Raw genomic sequence first — 17,290 nt, forward strand, 5'->3', positions numbered from 1 at the left:
GGAAGGGGACACTGACTTCTAGCTATTTGTGAATGTACTATCGCCTGTATACCCCAGAATAACCATCACAGATTTTCCCCCTCCAACCTCCTCTCCTGGCCATTGCAATCTGCTTCTTTCTGTTATTGATCATGATGAGCTCATCACTTGTTACTCTGCTGGACACAGCTCTCCCTAGTGGTGACCCCCACTGATGTCCCCTCTCAAATTCAGGAGGGCAAAACAATAATTGTATGTCCAAAATGTCAGCCTTGCCACTCAGGAGCAGGACCAGAACTCAGACCTGTCCCCTTGAGTCTGGAGGCGCATCGTAGAGGCTGCTGCCCTGGATCCCAGCTGCTCAAGAAGGAGTGTTTCCACAAGGAAGTTGTTGACATCAAGGGGAGATGGGTGTTCCCTCTCATTTTTTGTCTGTCTCCACATGGAACTCAGCCCCACCAGCAGAACTACTCCAAGCCTCCTCACTCTTCCTTGTCTGAAAACACATCTCATTTCTTACCCCAGAGTTCAGGTGGAAATGTCTTTCTGCATTCTCCAGGACTCATGGTGTGGCCTCATAACATGACTGTGGTGTGGTGTGTTCTCGTGGTGTTAGTGGTACTTTGGTATATTTCCCCAAACCTGGGTCATTCCACATTGGCTATGGTCAGGGTGTTATACTAGAAAGGGTCTCCTAGGAATGGGTAAGGGTTTTAACAAAACAGAACCTGTAGTATGTACATATGTTCTTATGTAAATCCAATATTTCCTACGTTAAGTATATCATAGTATCAAAATACTATGTGATTTTTAAAGTGATAATCGTACCAACTATAATTTATAGCTTTGATTTTTATTGTAATTTTTAAATTCGTACATTGATTTAGGAAACAAATTCTAACACAAGAACGAACATTATTGATCTCCTTCATAATCTTGACTGCCATGACCCCTCAACAGAGGGTATCCTTCCAAAGATATTCAATGTCTATACAATTTGATTAATGAGTTTTTATTAAAATCCTATAAATTTGTGATGAAATTAATAGATTTTCTGTAGTAAAGTCTAACTTTAATATCATGGAATGAGATATTTCCTTAGCAGGAGTAACTGACATAATTATTGGCAACCAGCCTATAAAAATCATACAAGTATTATTTATGAACTGACCAATTGTGGTAGCCCCATTATTTTAGGTATCCTTTGCCTTTTATAGCAGTCTTCTTGATTTAATACTTTGGCATACATTTCCCAGAAAATTAAAATCTTCAACTTACCCTCAGGACTTGATGATCAAATAAACAATAATTATAAAATACACTTGATTAATAGAGTTCATCCAAAAGAAGAATGCTGCTTAACTTTAATTTATCTGGCATCACTCTAACGTCTCAAGTTATGTAATATAAAACAATGACCTGGGCTGTGATTTTTATTAACATTTTGTTTTTGCCTGATTAAATCCCAAGCAATCTGCTAGATTTAAAGAGATGCCAGATGATGATTAAAAGCAACCCCACTGCCTGATGACTTCCACAACCAGGTTAATTTGCCCTTGAAATATAAGGGCATGGAATTGAAATTCCCCAAAAGCCAAGTCAATAGTGGAGCTGCCATCTTGCCCCCACTACCTGGGACAAATAACCCTTGGTCTTCCTCACTTGGGCACTCTGGCAGGACAAGCAGGGAAGTAAAGTGGCTCAAGGACTCTGCAATGGCCTTGCCAAACTTTCCTTAGAGCTACACTCAGTCTCAGAAGCTTCCGTGCAACCTTACTTTTTTCTAGAGCAGATTAGAATGCATTGCAGCCTAATGGCTCTCTCAGCCTCACCTGGCTCCCTCCCCATTTTTTTTCTAATAAATTTCTTTCCTATTACTGTCTATGTAGTAGACCTCTGTTTCATTCTGCAGGGTGTCTTCATGGTTCAGATCTCTTTGAACCAGACTGCAACCCTCTTACTGCCAATCTGACCATGCTGCTGATTATAATGATTGTGTCCACTAGGTTTTTGATGGTTATACACTATTTCAGAATCTGATCATCCCCTTTGCTCTCAGTAGTGCAAGTCTTATAATGGCATCTCCTACTGTCAGCTCTGGGGCAGCCACCACTGAACTTCCTAGTGATACTGATGCCCTTCTCATTAGCACATACTCACTGCTTGGTAGACAGTGTCTCCACAATGCCATCCTGTGAAGCAGTTTAGGCCAGCTGAAACTCTTCAAAGAAGTGACATCTTTTTTCTCCCACTTCCATATCTGGTCCAAAGGGACCCTGATGCTGCCTTGGGTGTGACCTTAGGGAAAGACACAAGTGCAATGACCTGGAGGTCTGGGCTGTTTGCTTTGCTGCTTTGTCTTCCAGTCCTGCTCATGGTTGATCCTGAATGTACCATTGCATCCACCCAGTGTAAAGATTTGTGGGTTCTAATTTAACCCAATTTATGAAAGGCAATGTTGGTTGCATAGTTGTTTGGCAATCAGATGCTCCATCTACACCAAGGCCCAGTAGCAAGCCAAGAGCTGTTTTTCAAACAGTATATAATTCTCTGCTGCAAAAGACCTTGTCCAGAACCCTAGCATTCTGCATGTGATCCTCCCATTAAGACTTAATATGAATTCCACCTGGCATCCTTCTCCCCCCAAAAACCTCCTTTGGAGTAGAGTCCCTTTTCTCCCTAATCAGCCTTGCACATCTCCAGCTAGGTTATGTTGTAATTGAAATCTAGTTTTGGACTGACTATAGATATGGAGGAGAGCTTGGGGTTCTGTACCATCATGAACTCCATTAATCTTTCATAGGGAAGACTGGATAAGTTCAGTAGGTTCATAGGTCCCAGGAATTTGGGGATTTGAAAGTGACCCCATTCTGTCCCAACTAGGACCCTGACCTTGGCATTGCCTACTTGCCTAACTAAGAATTGAACCTTCTTTGGAGCTCTGCTACATTTATGGTTAAGTCCAAGTCCTGGTCCTCCATTCTCTCTGCCTTCTGGTGAAGGAGACAAGAGCCTCTGTAAATGTTATCAAGAAGGCCCCTGGCTTTCACACTTAGCTTTTATTTTATTATTTATTTATTTTTTAAATTGTAGTACGGTCAGTTTACAATGTTGTATCAATTCTGGTGTACAGCAAAATGTTGCAGTCAGATACATATATATACATATATTTGTTTCATATTCTTTTTCATCATAGGTTACTACAAGATATTGAATATAGTTCCCTGTGTTATACAGAAGAAACTGGTTATCTACTGTATATATAGTAGTTAGTATCTGCAAATCTCAAACTCACACTTAGTTTTTAGTTTCCTGATTAAACGCTCAACTTTTTGTTATTTTTTCCAGAGTACAACTGCATTTAGCAAGAGCCCCCTAATTCCACCATACTTATGATTAGTACTTCCCGCATACTTCTCAAATGCCTGACACAGCACACTTGCTTGTTCATTTCCTTCCACATCAACCTTTTAACAATTCAACTTTGAGAAGCCAAGAGTTATCAGTACTCTACCTGTCATCAGTGATGGGGTCTGTACTAGATTCCCAGGGCTGCTGTAACAATTACCACAAACTGGTGGCTTAAAAAACACAAATTTATTGTTTCATTATTATGGAGTCTAGAAGTCCAAAATCAAGGTGTCAGCAGGGCTAAATTCCCTCTGAAGTCTTCAGGAAAGAATGCTTCCTTGCCTTTTTAAGCTTCGAGTGGCTCCAGATGTCCCTTGGCTTGTGGCCACATCACTCCAATCTCTGATCTCATCTTCATGTGGCCTTCTTTGTGTCTTCTCTTCTTATGAAGACACCAGTCATTGGATTTAGGGCCCACCCTAATCCGCTATGATTTCAGCTCAATCCTTAACTAGTTACATCTGCTAAGACCCTATTTCCAATTAAGATCACATCCTGAGGTTCTGAATGAACATGAATTTTTTGGTAGGGGGGAAGAGGGGGGAGGTGACACTATTTAACTCACTACAGGGTCCTCACTGCCAGCCAGCTAGTGACAATCCAGCTTCAGGATCCTTTCTTAGCGCTGACTCTCTTGGATCATTACTGGCACTAACTGTTGCAGGTTGGGTCCCCAGGAAGCCACCTTTGAAACAGATACAGGAAGTTCATTAAAGGTTGCTCTTAAATTGAACACATGGGGAAGGGACAGATAGAATGGAAGATTCAGCAAAAGGGGAATTTGGACAACCACATGGTAATACAGAGAACTTGCCAGATTCCACAGGAGTCTCTGAAGCTAAGATGACCCCTTACTGTTGTTTTACGTGAGATCAAGGGGGCAGAGGTGCCAATGAGTAGGATAATCAGACATTGAATGTGGATTGTCTTGGGAAGGGGCTGTGCCCTTAGGCACAGTGTCTCTCTTTAGGCAAACCGTGAAGACTGATAGCTAAGTACTCTCAGGAATGGAAGAAAAGTACTTCCCTCCTGAAGAAATGTCTAGGTGACACAGGACACCATCCACTATAGCTATCACTGATTAAAACAGAAAATTAACTTATTTTTATAAAACTGAAATATTTTAGGCTACTATTTTCATTCCTAGAAATAGAAATCAGAGTAGGGGAAAGAAGCAGAAAAATCTTGAAAAGAAAGAAATCTTAGTTGGATGAGATGACTGAATCGGTTTTGAGACACACTTTGAAAGATGGACATACACTCACGCAAGTGGATGCTCTGCCACTGAAAGCGAAATTGCACTCTGGTGATTGATGAGTTTAGGGGAGGGATGTGGGAGGTGCTTCAGCTTCTCTCTCTCTCTCATCTCTCTTCTCTCTCTCTCTCTCTCCCCCCCTCCCCCTCTCCCCTCTCACATCCCAACTGCTCATCTGTAAGGAAAGTATATGTTCTCATCTGTTCTGCACCTGTATACCATAAACTTTTCAGGGCTGGACCTTGTTAGGGAGATTTGCCAGTGTCCAGCTCAGCCTGTGCTGAGGGGATACCTTTAATTTGGGTGCAGTATTTACCAGTCTTTTTGACCAGAAACCTAAATTGCATTTCCCACAACAGCTTTATCAGCTGAAAAAGGAAATATTTTGATCTCCACATCAACTACTCCATGTCCCAATCTGTTCTGAACTCAAGTGAAGAAGAGTGGTTACTACTCATAGAGCCCTCTTTTCAAACTCCAGCATGGTCATCAGTATTAGTGAAGTTAAACACTTTTCACTATAGCAATATTTTTGAGCTTTGGAAGTGAAAAGGAAAAGGAAGTCGCATCTCAGTCCAATAATAACCATGTATATACATTCAGAGTGCAGACACAGACAATTGAGACTACTGCTCAGAAAGCAGAAAGGGACTTAAAAGGGTGTCAAATGATTTATAGAATTGAGAGAAACTGACTCTAGAGTAAGCTTCTAGATATGACTCCAAAAGCCACACCCCAGAATTTTTTGAGATATAATTGACATAACATTATAATTAGTTTCAGGTGTACAATGTAATGATTCAATGTTTGTATATGTTGCAAAATGATCACCACAGTAGTCCAGGTAACATCCTTTGCTATACATAGTTACAAAAAATTTTTTTCTTGTGATGAGAACCTTCAAGATCCACTTTCCTACTTACTTTCAAATATGCAATACAGTATTATTAACTCTAATAACCATTGCTGTACATTAGATCTCCATGACTTATTCACTTTATAACTGGAAATTTGTACTTTTTAACCCCCTTCACCCATCTTACCCACCCACCTCTGGAAACCAGCAATCTGTTTTCTATTTCCATGAGCTCAGGTTTTTTGTTTGTTCGGATGGCTTTTTTACATATCATATATAAGTGATAACATACAGTATTAGTCTTTCTCTGTCTGACTTATTTCACTGGACATAGTACCCTCCAGATCCACCCATATTGTTGCAAATGGCAAAATTTCATTCTTTGTTTAAGGCTGAGTAGTATTCTGTTGTGTTCACGCACACATACCCACACACCCCACATCTTCTTTATCCATTCATCTGTTGATGGACACTTAGTTTGCTCTCATATCTTGGCAGTTGTACATGATGCTATGAACACTGTGGCACATGAATCTTTTCAAATTAATGTTTTCCTTTTGGTGGCTATATGCCCAGGGGTAGAATTGCTGGATCATATGGTAGTTCTGTTTTTAGTTTTTCAAGGAAACTCCATACCATTTTCCACAGTGTCTACACCAATTTACATTCCCACCAACAGTGTACAAGGGTTCCCATTTCTCCACATCCTTGCCAACATTTGTTATTTGCAGTCTTTTTCATGATAGCCATTCTGACACATGTCAGATGATATCTCATTGTGGCTTTGGTTTGTATTTCTCTGATGATTACCAGTGTTGAGCAATTTTCATGTATTTTTTGGTCATCTGTATGTCTATATAGGTCTTCTGCCCATTTTTAAATTGGGTTGTTTGATTTTTTGATATTGAGTTGTATGAGCTGTTTATATATTTTGGATATCAACCCTTTAACAGTAATATCATTGGCAAAGATTTTTCTCCCATTCCATAGGTTGTCTTTTCATTTTGTCAATGGTTTTCTTTGCTGTGTAAAAGCTTTTAAGTTTAATTAGATCCAATTTGCTTATTTCTATTTTTGTTTCATTTGCCTTGGGAGAAAGAATCTTCCAAAAATTTATTGCTATGATTTATGTCGAAGAGTGTTCCATCTACATTTTCTTCTAGGACTTCTGTGGTTTCCCATCTTACATTTAGGTCTTTAATCCATTGTGAGGTTTTTTTTTTTTTTTTTTTTTAATGTAGTGCGAGAAAATGTTCTAATTTCATTCTTTTACATGTAGCTGCCTAGTTTTTCCAGCACTACTTATTGAAGAGGCTGTCTTTCCCTCATTGTATATTCTTGAATTCTTTTGTAGATAAATTGACCATAAGTGTGTGAGTTTTTATTTCTGAGCTCTCTATTCTGTTCCATTGATTTATGTGTCTGTTTTTGTGCCAGTACCATACTGTTTTGATGACTGTAGCTTTATAATATAGTCTGGGGCCAGGGAGTGTGATATATCCTGCTGTGTTCTTCTTTCTCATGATTGTTTTGGCTATTTGGGGTCTTCTGTATTTCCATACAAATCTGAAAATTATTTGTCCCAGTTCTGTGAAAAACGACCTTTTGATGGGGATTGCATTGAATCTACAGATTGCCTTGGGTAGTATGTTCATTTAAAAAATATTCTTCCAATCAATGAACACAGTATATTTTCCATCTGTTTTGTGTTGATTTCAATTTCTTTCATCTGTGTCATATAGCTTTCTGAACCCAGGTCTTTTAGCTCCTTAGATTTATTCCTAGGTAATTTATTCCTTTGGATGCACTTGTAAATGGGATTGTTTCCTTAATTTCTCTCTCTTGTTAGTGATAGAAATGCAACGGATTTCTTTATATTAATTTTGTATCCTAAACTTTATTGAATCCCTTGATGAGCTCTAATAGTTTTTTGGTGGCATTTTTAGGATTTTCTATGTATAGTATCATGTCATCTACAAACAATGACAACTTTATTCTTCCTTTGCAACTTGGATTCCTTTTACTTTTTTTTTTTTTTTTGTCTGATTGCTGTGGCTAGGGTTAACCACAATTAACCCTAAAACTATGTTGAGTAAAAGTGGTGAGAGTTGATATCATCATCTTATTCCTGACCTTAGGGGAAATGTTTTCTGCTTTTTACATTTGAGTATGTTGCTAGCTGTGGGCTGGTCATATATGGCTTTTATCATATGGAGGTACATTCCCTCTATACCCACTTTTTGGAGAGTTTTTATCATGAATCCATGTTGAATTTTGTCAAAAGCTTATTCTGTATCTGTTTATGACCATATAATTTTTATTCTTCAATTAGTTAATGTGATGTGTCATATTAATTGATCTGCAGATATTGAAAAATCCTTGCATCTCTGGATAAATCCCATTTGATCATGGTGTATGACTCTTATAAGGTATTGTTGGATTCATCTTGCTAATATTTTAAACATTTTTGCATTTATGTTCATCAGTGATATTAGCCTGTAATTTTCTGTTTTGTGTGTCTAGTCTTGGTGTCAGGGTGATGTGGCCTTCTAGAATGAGTTCAGAAGCATTCCTTCCTCTTCAATTTTTTGGAATATTCTGAGAAGGATAGGTGTTACCTCTTCTCTAAATATTTAATAGAATTCACATGGGAAGCCATCTGGTCCTGGACTTTTTGGGAGATTGTACAGTTCTAGGAATTTGTCCATTTCTTCTAGATTGTCCTGTTTGGGGGGTTTTGGTATATAGTTGTTCACAGTAATGTCTTATGATCCTTTGTATTTCAGTAGGTTTTGTTGTAACTTCTTTTTTAATTCTGATTTTTTAAACTTGGTCTCCCTCTCTTTTTTAACCTGCAAAATAAAAGCAAAGGACTACAACATTTTTAAAAAAAAAAGTGTAGGCAAGCTCTCTTTTTTTCTTTGAATCTGGCTCAATTTTATCTTTTCAAAGAACCAGCCCTTAGTTTCATTAATTTTTTCTATTTTTTTAGTCTCTTTTATTTCTGCTCTTATCTTTATGATTTCTTTTCTTCTATTAACTTTAGGGTTTGTTCCTTCTTATTTTTCTAGTTTCTCTAGGTATAAGGTTGAGTTGTTTGAGATTTTTTTGTTTCCTGAGGTAGGCTTGTACTACCATAAACTTTCCTCTTAAAACTGCTTTTGTAGTTTCCCATAGATTTTAGGATCATTGTGTTTTCATGTTCATTTGTCTCTAGATTTTATTTCTTCTTTGATTTATTCAATGATCCATTCGTTGTTTAGTAGCATATTGTTTAGCCTCCACTCTGCTCATTTTTAAGTTAGATTTTTTTTGCTGTTTAGTCATATCAGTTCTGTTTGTTTTAGATATTAAACACTTTTCAGATACATGATTTGCAAATAGTTTTCACACTCAGTATGTTGCCTTTGATTTTGTTGGTTTCCTTTGCTGTGTAAAACCTTTTTAGTTTGATGTAGTCCCACTTGTTTTTCTTTTAATGTCAAATCCAAAATATCATTGCCAAGACCACTGTCAAGGAGCTTACTGTCTATGTTTTCTTCTAGGAGTTTTATGATCAGGTCTTACATTCAAGTTATTAATCCATTTTTAGTTAACTATTGTGTATGGTGTAAAATAGTGATCTGGTTTCATTCTTCTGCGTGTTGCTGGTTTGTTTTCCCAATGCCATTTATTGAAGAGATTGTCCTTCCCCCAATGTATATTCTTGGCTCTTTAGTCATAAATTAATGACCATATATGAGTGGGTTTATTTCTAGGCACTCTGTTCTGTTCCATTTAGCTATGTGTCTAAATACCATACTATTTCCTTTACTATAACTTGGTAGTACAGTTTGAAATCAGAGAATGTGATGCCCCTAGCTTTATTCTTCTTTCTTAGTATTACTTTGACTATTATGGGTCCTCTGTGGTTCCATACAAATTTTAGGATTGTTCTGGTTCTGTGAAACATGCCATTGGAATTTTAATAGGGATTGCATTGAATCTGTAGATTTGCTTTGGGTAGTATGGACTTTTTGATTTGACATATAGGTTACATACAATATTATGTAACTTTCAGGTGTACTACATAGTGATTTGACAATTACATTCATTATGAAATGATCACCAAGATAAGTCTAACAACCATCAGTTCCCATACAAAATTGTTACAGTATTATACAGCATAAAGAATATGGTCAATATTATATTCCTGAGATTGATTTATTTTGTAAATGGAAGTTTATACCTTTTAATCACGTTTACCTATTTTGCTTAATCATCCAACCCATACCCCTTTGGCAACCCTCATTTGTTGTCTGTATCTATGAGTCTCTTTTCATTTTGTTTTGTTTTTTAGATTCCACACATAAGTGAGATCATATGGTATTTATCTTCATCTGTCTGACTTATTTCACTTAGCATTATACCCTCTAGATCCATCCATGGGGTGTCAAATTACAAGATTTCATTCTTATGACTATGTGCTATATATATATGGATATGAATATTTTGTATTCATTCATCTATCAGTGAACACTTAGGTTACTTCCATACCTTGGCTATCATAAAATAATGCCACAATGAACACTGGGTCACATATCTTTCTGAATTAGTGTTTTTGTTTTTTGGAGGTAAATACCCAGAAGTAAAATTTCTGTGTCATATGGTAGTTCTGTTTTTAATTTTGAGGAATCTTTATACTGTTTTCCACAGTCATTGTACCAACATATAAATCCCACCAACAGTGAATAAGGGTTCCCTTTTCTCCACATCCTTGCCAATACTTTTTATTTCTTGTTATTTTGATGATAGCCATTCTGAGAGGTGTGAAGTTGTATCTCTTTTTGGTTTTGACTCGCATTTCCCTGATGATTAGTGATGCTGAGTGTCTTTTCATATGTCTGGTGGTCACTGGTATGTCTTCTTTGGGGAAAAAATGTCTATCCAGTTTAGTTTGGTGTAGTCCCCGTTTGTTCACATTTGCTTGTTTTCCTTGCCTGAGGAGATGGAAAAATATTACTAAGCCAGTGTCAAAGTGTTCTGCCTGTGTTCTCTTCTAGGAGTTACATGGTTTCAGGTCTTACATTTAAGTCTTGAGTTCATTATGAGTATATTCTCTCTCATATCATACGCAGTCTTTCAATTTGATTCTTTTGCATATAGCTATCCAATGTTCCCAACACCATTATTGAAGAGGCTGTCTTTTCCTCATTATATAGTCTTGCCTACTTTGTTGTAGGTTAATTGAGCATATAAGTGTGGGTTTATTTCTGGGCTCTCTATTCTGTTCCATTGATCTATGTGTCTGTTTTTGTGCCAGTACAATACTCTTTATTACTATAGCTTTATAGTATAGTTAGAAATCAGAAGTGTGATACTTCCAGCTGCATTCTTTTTTCTCAAGATTGCTTTGGCAATTCAGGGTATTTCTTGGTTCCATACAAGTTTTAGAATTATTTATTCTTTTCCTGTGAAAAATGCCATGGGTACTTGGGTAGAAATTGCATTCAAGCTGTAGATTGCCTTGGGAAGCAGTCATTTTAATATTAATTCCTCCAGTCTATTTGTATGTGTTATCTTTAATTTCCATCACTGGCGTGTTATCGCTTTTAGTATACAGGTCTTTCACCTCATTGCTTAAATGTATTCCTGTATATGTTGTTCTTCCTGATGAAATTATAAATGAGATGGTTTTCTTAATCTTTCTGGTACTTGTTATCAGCATACAGAATTCATCAGATATTTGTATGTTGATTTTGTACCCTGCAACTTGACTGAATTTTAGTTCAAACAGTTTTTGGTGGAGCCTTTAGGATTTTCTCTATATAAATATCATATCATCTGCAAAAAGAGTGACAATTTTACTTTCTCCTTTCCAATTTGCTTAAAGAAAAAGAAATAAAACATTCAAAGTATATGAACTGGCAGCAAGAGAAAAACAAAGAGTGAGTTACAAGGGAAGCCCCATAATGCTCTCAGCTGATTTCTCTACACAAATACTACAGGCCAGAAGGGAGTGGCAAGATATATTCAAAGTCCTGAATGAAAAAAAAGATGCAGCCTAGGATACTCTATTCAGCAAGGCTATCCTTTAGAATAGAAGGAGAGATAAAGAACTTCACAGACAAGCAAAAACTAAGAATTTAGCAACACTAAACCCATGCTAAAAGAAATATTGGCAGGTCTATTCTAAACAGAAAAGAAGCAAGATGCTACAAAAATGAGAAACTCATAACTGGAAAGGAGATAACTGCCATGAATTACAAAAAGAATAAACACAAAATTGTAAAAGAAGACATCTAAATCATTAAGAGTGGGAGAGGGAAGCAAGGAAAGCCACTGTGGAAAACAGTATGGAGATTCCTCAAAAGACTAGGTATAGACTTACCATATGACCCAGGAATCCCGCTCCTGGGCTTGTATCCAGAAGGAACCCTACTTCAGGATGACACCTGCACCCCAATGTTCATAGCAGCACTATTTACAATAGCCAAGACATGGAAACAGCCTAAATGTCCATCAACAGATGACTGAATAAAGAAGCTGTGGTGTATTTATACGATGGAATACTATTCAGCCATAAAAACCGACAACATAACACCATTTGCAGCAACATGGATGCTACTGGAGAATGTAACTGAGTGAAGTAAGCCAGAAAGAGAAAGAAAAATACCATATGAGATCACTCATATGTGGAATCCAAAAAAAAAAAAAAAAAAACAAACAAAATACAAAACAGAAACAGACTCATAGACATAGAATACAAACTTGTGGTTGCCAAGAGGGCAGGAGGTGGGAATGGACAGACTGGGATTTTAAAATGCAGAATAGATAAACAAGATTATACTGTATAGCACAGGGAAATATATACAAGATCTTGTGGTAGCTCATAGTGAAAAAAAATGTGACAATGAATATATGTTCATGTATAACTGAAAAATTGTGCTCTACGCTAGAATTTGACACATTGTAAAATGACTATTACTCAATTTAAAAAATGTGAAATAAAAAAAGGTATATGAACTGACAGTAATCCAGTACAAAAACTGGGCAATGTATATGAACATATAATTCACAAAAAGCAATGGCTCCTAACCACATGAGAAGATGATCACCCTCACTTAAAATATAAGTGCAGATTAAAATTACACTGAGCTTATTCCCTGGAGTTGGAAAATATGGGAATGAGGAAGTAATGGGAACAAGGAGGTATGGCTGGAAAGCCAGCATGGAGCCAAGAAGGTGCCCATCATGGTCAGGAGATTGGCTGACTGTTGGCTATTCTAGAATGGTCTTGGCTGAGGTTACTGGCTCTATTCTATGTATATATTGCTCAGTCTCTCTGTATGTAACCAATTACCAGTGGGAGCACAGCCAGGACCAAATGAATTGTCCAACTAAACCCAGCAGAACCACCCAGTAGACCTATACTGTTGTGAGCATAATGAACGGCTGTTTTAAGCCACTAAGTCTTGGGTGATTTTTAATGCAGCATTAGTAATGCAGCAATAGATAATATATACTCAGCATGAACCCCTTCTTATTAGGTCCTATGTGAGTCTTGGTGTCTAACAGAGCTTACCTCTTGCAACAAACCTAGAAGTCCAAAAGTATATTCAACTTTTCCTTGTCATCTTGGCAACTGGGCATGTGTACATGACCTGGGCTCTGTTAATCAAATGCTTGCATATGAAACTTTAATTAGTGGACACAGCAGCATTCAAAGTGTCACAATTCTCCAGTGTCCTCTTGGTGTTCCTTGTTGCAGATTTATTGATGGTGAAATCAGTCAGCTGCATGAGGTCCTAGCACAGATGCCTGTATCTTCAGTTGATTCTTGTGGAGAATTTTCAGTTTCCTATTTACACATCTTCTAAACTGGATTCCCCTGCTCCTGAAAACAAGAAGGTATTGGGCAGCTCATGGAACTGAGTTTATTTCCCATTTACAGGGGCAAGTGGGCCATTTTGTTTTTAAGTGGAACATTATTCATTTAGACTTTTGAAATTGGGCAGTCCACACCAATACGTTCTTCATTAATCAAACTGTAACCCTGGTGAAGTTACAGGGAAAGAAGGCAGGGGAGAATTTTAGGAGTGGGAATGATATTAATAATGTGCCTCTACACTATTCTTCTTTGAAACATAAGCAAAAAGATTAGCTCAGTATATCTCAATTATTGTGATATAGTACAATCAAAATAGAGATTGTGTGCCTTTGCACTGGAAATAAATTGCACCAAGACTCAAGTCCTAGCAACCTTTTACATTAGGAATAACCAGGATTCAAGCTTTGAACTCTATTCCAACTCGTTACTAGCTCAGGTTTGCGGTTTGTGTAAGTTTTGACTGCTCTCACACTGTCCTGAAAAAAATGTAGAATCACAAGTATTAATAGTGTACTTAACTGCCTTTGATCGTCCCTGAAAAAAATGTGCCTTAGATATGGATATCAAGTAACTCAGAAAGTCTTGGATCAGACAAGAAATTGGATAACTACCAATTTTCCCATCTCTTGGCTGTCCATTGTCTCCCAATTAGTTTGAGGTTCAACAGAACTAGGACCCTGGCTAAGTTTCAGCTGGCATCAATTTAATCTTTAAATCTCTCAAATCTATCATGTCTCATTCCATAGTTAGGCCCTCATCTCTCATCCATATGATTACTGCAACTTGAGACAAGATTGGAGGCAGAGAGACCGAGCTTTTAACAAGGGGACAGGCCTTCTGTGATTTGGTTTTTGTTCACTTCCCACTGAAACTCCTGGCAGTCTCAGGATAGAAAAATAGACATTTGCCTGATCAATTATTTTCAGAACACCAAGCACTTATACATGCTGTTCCCTGTTATTAGAATGTCCTCCCTACTTGAATTAAAGTGAAGGTGATGCTCATCCTTCAGTTCTTACCACTTTATCAAGCATCACCCACTATGTCAGCCTCTAAGCAATGCCGACTGTTCACTTTCTCTTGCAGTCATGTTATCTATTTAACCCTATCTCAACTATGGAGCATTGATTTCCTTGTTGTCTTTCCTGTTGTTCAGAGTTCTTTTATATCCCCCCATGTCACAGGCTGTTATACCAGAGTACCCAAATTTTGTCTATGGAGAAGGAAGGAAGGACGGAGGGAGGGAAGGAAAAGTCCCAAGGGCTCAATTTTCTATTCTAAAAAAAAAAAAAGCAAATCTTCATCCTGCCAACAAAAATGTCCCTGACATTTAAGAACCATACTTAGAAAATGAGTGACAAGATGAAAATGCCTTGGATTTTTTAAATTATTCTCAAGAAGTCTGTCAATCACATTAATAAGAGTCCTTTCTTCCTTATTAACTATATAAGCTGAAAGGCTGGCAGGGTTTCATGGAAATTTTATAATCACTGGCGTCAGTTTGGTTTAAATGGTTTAAATCTGGCCTTAGATAAAGTTCTTGCCCTCTGAATCTCAGTTCCTTGAATTGAAAGGATTGCACTGCACTGCAAGGAATCTTATACAAACATTTAAATATATATCCTTACACAGTTTTGTAATTTTTCGAATGAACAGAGCCCAAAACTGGGCACAACCAAGATTACATGGAAAAAGTTTTTTAACAAATCACATGATGTCCATACTACCCATTTTTATACAGCATTTTTAAAATGCTGAAGCATAACTGTATGTACTGACTTAGAAGCCTGTCCATGTCCTGTTCAATGGGAAAAATGTTGGACATGTCCAATTATGACCCTATTGATCATTCTGGGAAAATGTCTGTATACAAAGAGATACATATATGTGCATAAAAATATTTAGGGAAACAATCACCAAAGCCAAAGTGTGTAAGGTATGAAGTAGGTGAGGGGAGACATTACAAGAGAAAAAGTGTTTCAACAAACAATTCTATTTTGATTGAAATACTCTTTTGAGGACACTTAGTCCATTCAGTCTGCTATAACAAAACACCACAAACTGGGGAGCTAATAGAAGTTATTTCTTATAGTTCTAGAAGCTGGAAGGTCCAAGATCAAGGCATCAGCATGATCACGTAGAAACTGCTGACCAAGAATAGTTTACCCAGCAAAGTTGTCTTTCAGAAATGAAGGTGAGATAAAGCTTTTCACAAAAACTGAAAGCTGAGGGAGTTCATCACCACTATAACTGCCTTATAAGAAAGGCTGAAAGGAGTTCAAGTTAGTATATAAAAGGATGCTAACTACTGATATGTAAGCTTATGAATATATACAACGCACTTTTAAAGGTAAGTATATATACAGTCAGATTAAGAATACTCTAATTCTGTAACATGATGATGTGTACCCACATAACTCTAAAGGTTAAAGGACAGATTCTGCCTGCCAGGCAGTTGGTGCCTGTCACCACATGCTCTGGCCATGGCTAGGGCCCTTGGGTTGTAAATTGGCAACCAAAATTCCTGAGGTGGCCCTGGCGGCAGCTAACCCACCTCCATCTCGAGATGCCGCAGGCAGCAGGAGTCTGAGGGCCCACCGCAGGCAGAGACTTCTCCTGGCTGTGCTCCTTCCTGGACAGAGGTATTGCTGGATTCTGTGCCAAAACAGTTGCTCTTTTGGATTGAGCAAAGGTTTTATTATAAGCTCACAATCACCATTACAAACATTTGGGAATATTTCCTGCATTATGTGCTGTTCCCCTAAGGAGGAATACCTTGGGTTGTAGAAAAAGAATGATGCAATGATGATCCAAATCTTTCCCTATGGTGCAATCCAGTTTATAGCATTTGAGCATTGTAGAACATTAATTACTATGAAGCTGGGAATTTCTGGTCTGTGCACAGATTAATGGCTGGATCCATGGTACATTTAAACAGCAGTTTTCTGTACTTACCATTTTCACATGGTTATAGTGTGCCTAATGTTCCAGGTGAAAGGGGGACATACTTAAACAGGAATCATTCATGCATTCAGAAAAATTTATGCACAGGAAGGTGGTCTCTCTGCATTTTACAGAGGCCTGATGCTGCTCTAGTGGGAATGGTTCTCTATCGAGTTGTCTCGTTTTATACTGTTGGGCTTTCCCATGTTCCCACCCTTCTTGGCAGACCTTCAGGCAACACTAATGTCTTTGTTTTGAAAACTTACATAAACTTACTTTGTGGTGGTATTGCTGGAGCAATAACACAGACAATATCCTACCCATTTAATGTAACTCACTCGTGAATGTAATTAGGAACAGTTCTTCCAGAATCTGAAAAGTGCCTCACCATGGAGGTGACTATGAAGTATGTCTTTGGACACCATTCAGTTCAAAAAGGATTATATCATGGTGTATCTCTTAATTACACTTACTGTGTTCTTTCCCAAGTGGTGGCTTTTACACTATGAAGTTTTGAAGCAGTTTTTTCACCTTGACTAAAAAAGTTTTGTGATTTCTTTTCCTTAATAAACTCTGAGGGAGAAATAAAATGTTAATTTTGAGGGAGAACATTACTTGAAGGGGCATCTTTACCCCATCACAGGAACCATTGGTATTTTAGTGCTTGACTTTTTTATTCATCACAAGGCAAAAGTGCTTATTATACTTTTTGATGCCAAAAGTTACACCTTAGAACACTGCAAAAATATTCATAAGCTGATGCTGGCTAATCAGTAAGGTTAACTGAAACCATTTTAAAGTGTTATTTGGGAGTAGAACTGACTTAAAATGGGATTTAAGAAGTTGCCATTAAGGGTCCTTAAAAAAAATAATTCAGCATCCATCTATGATAAAAACTCTCAAGAAAGTGGACATAGAGGGAACATATCTCAACATAACAAAGGCCATATATGACAAACCCAACAGATAACATCAT

General features: G+C 37.5%; 1 pseudogene; it reads left to right on the forward strand.

Annotated features, from left to right (window-relative positions):
- The first annotated feature begins 16,144 nt into the window (after positions 1-16,144).
- Positions 16,145-16,854, forward strand: LOC102513775 (annotated as a pseudogene).
- Positions 16,855-17,290: the final 436 nt, after the last annotated feature.

This window comes from Camelus ferus, chromosome 2 (assembly GCF_009834535.1).
Source record: "Camelus ferus isolate YT-003-E chromosome 2, BCGSAC_Cfer_1.0, whole genome shotgun sequence".
In the NCBI taxonomy this organism is placed as follows: Eukaryota; Metazoa; Chordata; class Mammalia; order Artiodactyla; family Camelidae; genus Camelus; species Camelus ferus.